The sequence below is a fragment of the Eptatretus burgeri genome, chromosome 14, assembly GCF_056783735.1.
Source record: "Eptatretus burgeri isolate ZD-2024b chromosome 14, Ebu_testis_v1, whole genome shotgun sequence".
NCBI classification, from domain to species: Eukaryota; Metazoa; Chordata; class Myxini; order Myxiniformes; family Myxinidae; genus Eptatretus; species Eptatretus burgeri.
Window position 1 is genome coordinate 70,784,384 of NC_140974.1, and position 4,559 is coordinate 70,788,942.

General features: G+C 49.8%; 1 protein-coding gene across 1 annotated transcript in view; it reads right to left on the reverse strand.

Moving 5' to 3' along the window:
* Positions 1–3,895: 3,895 nt before the first annotated feature.
* LOC147013565 (DNA-binding protein inhibitor ID-3-B-like) overlaps positions 3,896–4,559 on the reverse strand; it is a 3,859-nt gene continuing 3,195 nt past the window's right edge. The window contains exon 3 of the mRNA XM_085855477.1: positions 3,896–4,547. The gene's annotated coding sequence lies outside the window, so the exon portion shown is untranslated. The remainder of the gene's footprint in view (positions 4,548–4,559) is intronic.

The following is a 4,559-nucleotide window of genomic DNA, read 5'->3' on the forward strand; positions in this document are numbered from 1 at the left end:
ACGAACCGCTTAAGCGGTCCGTTCCGTGCTTCAGTGATAACCGAGCGGTGTTATCGTCGGCCTCGACGGTTCCGATTTAATTATCGGGCGTATTAAGCTCACTACGAACCCTTTACGTGAAGCAGGATGGAGGGTCAATTAAAAGGAAGGAGACGAAGCGAAACGGGAAAACAGTTCAACACAATGCACATTTATTCCGCGGCACAAGGAAAGCACGCTTTTACAGCCACAATAATCAAAATGTACATATAAAGCGAAAGCAAGAGTTAAACCGAATACGCGTACACACGGCAACACTTATACAGTTCTACTTTACAGACGGCGCCAACACACATTCATTCGAAAGCAAAGGAAAGAAGCCACCCTCATAGACAAGGGGGCAGACGGGGCCCGTGGGCCTTTATGGCGTAGGACTTGGCAGACCGAACGAGGTCCACGAGACCATTGCAGGTTACCTGCACCCTCGCGGTGCGATGGTGGGCGAGCTCTCTCCGGCGCTCCTTGTACGAACGCGCAGGTCTGCGCGACCCAGCTGGCAGAGCGGCGCTTCCAGTCCGCGTCCCTCCGCGACGTCCGGACTCACCACCGATTGCAACCTCCAAGGAGCGGGTCGCTCTACGGACCGCTTCTCCAAGACCCAGACGGGCAGAAGACCATGAACCGCCGACTGACACTGACACTCTCACCGACCGCCCTGACCTGACCTCCTCAGTGGCGCCTCCGTGCGCCCTTATATTTCCCTGGCACCCCGCCCCTCCCTTCGTGGCACGCTGGGGGGGGGGACATTCCACCAGAGAAATCGAGGCGGGAGTTGAGTTCCAACCGTCATTCTTGTTGACCAGGGAAATTGGGGTGGGAGTTGTTGTTGTTCCCCTTTTGTGTTCGTGGTGAGGATGGCGTGGTTGTTGAGAGGCAGGTGTGGTTGTGGTTGTTGTGAAGCGGCGTTGTGGTTGTGATGGCGGTTGAGACGTGGTTGGTTCAAAATAAAGATAGAACAGAAAAACGCCATACTCAAAGCGTCTCAGCCCGAATGAATCACATAAATTCCCTCTAGACAACGGATTTGGGGCTAACTACACATGTACTTAGAGATATCTCACCTACGGGCCCTTCATGGTGTAATGCGAATTTCCACAGCCGTAACAATATAGATGTACTCACAAATACAACCCGTTGCTTCACAGAGAGAGAGAGAGAGAGAGAGAGAGAGAGAGAGAGAGAGAGAGAGAGAGAGAGAGAGAGAGAGAGAGAGAGAGAGAGAGAGAGAGAGAGGTGAGGGGAGGGATAGCGGTGGGAGTTGGGAGTGAGGAGAGGAGGGGGGGGTGAAGGTGGAGAGAGAAGGGTGGATTCCAGCAGATGTGATGCCAAGTTTAATGTCCATCCGAGAGACAGCACACACTTTTTTTTTTTCTTTTTTTTTGTATACCTTGTCGAGGCTCGTATGAGAGCTAACACACAACTCACAGAAAGGGGGCATGAGACAAGAGGGGCGGGAGTGGAAGGGACAAAACAGTGGGGAACAGACACATTAGGTGAACTGTGGAAGGGAGAGGGATGGGGATGGGACGGGGAACATGGCAAAGAGAAGATGGACATTACAGGGACTTTCAGTAAGGAAAGCAGGGGAATTGAAGGAAGTGGGCTTGGGTGGATTATCGGGGGTAGAAAAGATCGAGGATTTGGATGGGGGAAGATAAGAGGTGGTGGTGAACAGCTGTTTTGAAAGCCTGGAGGGAAGAATGGGAAAGAATAGAGTGAGGAAGTTTATTCCAAAGGTGGGAAAAAAGAGGAATGAAAGAGTGAAGGTGAGCAGTGATTCGTGATTTTGGTAGTTTTACCAGAAGGGGGTTGTTGGCGGACCTTGAGCGCCCTGTGGAAATGTGGTGGGGACAAATCGCAGACAGAGCAGGGGGGGCAAGGCTGGAGAGGAGTCGGTATAAGATAGAAAGACCACCGACCAACCTGCGGTGATTGAGTGAGAGGCCCAAAGACTCGGCTTCATTGCGGGAGATGCCGATGATAAATCACCTTTGATATTGATATTGATATTGATATTGATAAATCACCCTGCCTGTGAAACACAGGGATTACAATTTATAGCTGAGTCGGGATACCAACCCTGGCGAGACAGCTAAGAGCGAGCATGCATACTTCTCGGCTATCCTGCCATGATCTGGCAATTCATTGCTTTATGAAAACTGAATTGATCCGAGCAGCAGTTCCGACTGAGAAAAAGATGAAAAGTAAAATAAAATAAAACCTTTCATTTGGCCAATTGGCACATTCCTTGACACTCTTTCCTCTCCTCAACATCCGCAAAGTTGTATGATGGAGAAGAATAGTGTGGGGGGGGGGAGAGGCAGCGCAAGGGGAGGAGAAGGCAGCACGAGGGGGGGGGGGGAGAACACAGCGCGAAGGAGGGGGGAGAAGGCAGTGCTATGGGGGAGAAAACTGCGCGGAGGGGGGGGGGGGAAAGACAGTGTGATGGGGGAGAACACAGTATGAAGGAGGGGGGAGAAGACAGTGTGATGGGGGGTAGAAGGCAGTGTGATGGGGGAGAACACAGCGTGAAGGAGGGGGAGAAGGCAGTGCGATTGGGGGGGGAGAAGGCAGCGTGGAGAGGGGCGAAGAAGGCAGCGTGGGGGGGAGAAGGCAGCACGGGGGTGGGGGGGGAGAAGGCAGTGCGGGGGTGGGGGGAGAAGGCATATATATATATATATATAATATACATTTTTTTCATATATATATATATATATATATATATATATATGTTATATGTACATATACATATATATGTACACACATTATATGTATGTGTATATATTGTGTGTATATTTTGTATATAAAGCTATGAAAGGTTCTGCAGCACAGAAGCTTGGAGTAAAGAAATGTGCTCAACAAGGCATGCACTTTGCAGCTGCACGTGGTGTGCGCAGGGGCAGCCAAGGCGGGAGAGCCGATGAGATGGAGGAGGAGGAGGAGGAGGAGGAGGAGTGGGCGTGCGGGCAGGGCAGACAGGCTGGCGCCAGAGAGCACCTGCGGAAGCTTAACGCAGCGCCTGATTGCACGCAGGTGGCGCACGGCGCCAGGACCTGCATTCCGACGCTCAGCGCTGTGCCCTGGCCACGGGGCTTGAACACCGCATCGTCTCTACCCCTCCCTTCACTACGTCACATCCCCCTCCCCATCTCAACTCACACCCTTTGCTGTTTCTCATCTCACCCATAACCCCATCCCCTTTGTTCACCATCCCACCCCGAAACTCCATCTCTCCCCCTCATACCTTTTCAATACCATCTGTTACATTCCTACAGGAATACACAATGCGATATTCCCAATTTTTTTCTCTTACTCATCGGATGATACCAATGAAGACCTCTCCTCTTGTAGAACATTGTTGAAGTATTGAGTGAACTCGTACTCGCTACATCAGCACCATTGGCTTGTCTCCATGTTTGGTGTGTTGCTTACAACGCGTTTCACTCACGTGAACAACGGTGAAGCCCTTGCTGTTGCCGCTGCCCCTCCTCTTATCCCTAGCCCCCCCCCCTCACTACCTCTGCCCCGTGATCGTGACTATATATCAACACATCATGCCCTCAGGTTGAGTTCCGCAACGTCATCCAAAATGCGTTCAATGGGCATTACGTCATAAATAATGTCACGTGATTCCTTCCATCACACCCATATTTTCCCTCCCGTTTTGTGAACGAATTCTTATTAATCAATGGACGAACTTTAAATGGTGGGTGTTCAAACGTTAACATTCATTACCAGCTGGAAGTTCAATTCGTTTTCACGATTCCCACCCCAAGGTGCACATCGTGTTACAAACGTAACAACTCGTACCTCACCGAAACCACATTGTATTTGAAACAAAGGACAGACGAGCATGGTTTGTAGAAAAAAAAGAGAGAAATCTTCATATTTTAGTGTAAAACAACCATGGACAGTTACAGTATGCAACATTAACATAGTAAGCATTAACATGGGAAGCAATGCACAGGTTAACAGATCCCTGGCCTGATACAGGTGTACAAAACTAGAGGCCACGCCTCAATCTATATAATATTTACACAATACGGAGTACATCTCACCATTTACAGCTCGTCTGTACAATGGACTTGTTTGCATTGACGGGCAAAACGAGTGCAGAACGCACTCAGAACACGCTAGCCCTGCAGAGGAGCACTCATTTTCAGTGCCCCAAGTCATAACACGGGTCAGCAAGCTGTATTTACAATTGTTACAAGTTACTGTTTTACACGTCAAATAGTAGCTTGCGTGAATCATTTTGGTCTTTTCAACGTCACAAACTGCTCGAATCATCGGGTTCAAGAGCAAAAGTTCCTCTTCGACGTGTGGGTTCCACGTCCACGTCCACGTCCACATCCACGTCGCTCATCATCTTGTCTTGGAGCGCCGGCGGTGGAAAACAGTTTGTCAAAAAAAATACAAAAACTCCAATGAAGAAGCTTTCCAATTTTTCTGCACGAATGAGTTGAACCGATGGAGGGGGTGAAGAGGAAAGAAGTCACAGCTGCACCCTGTGGATCGAG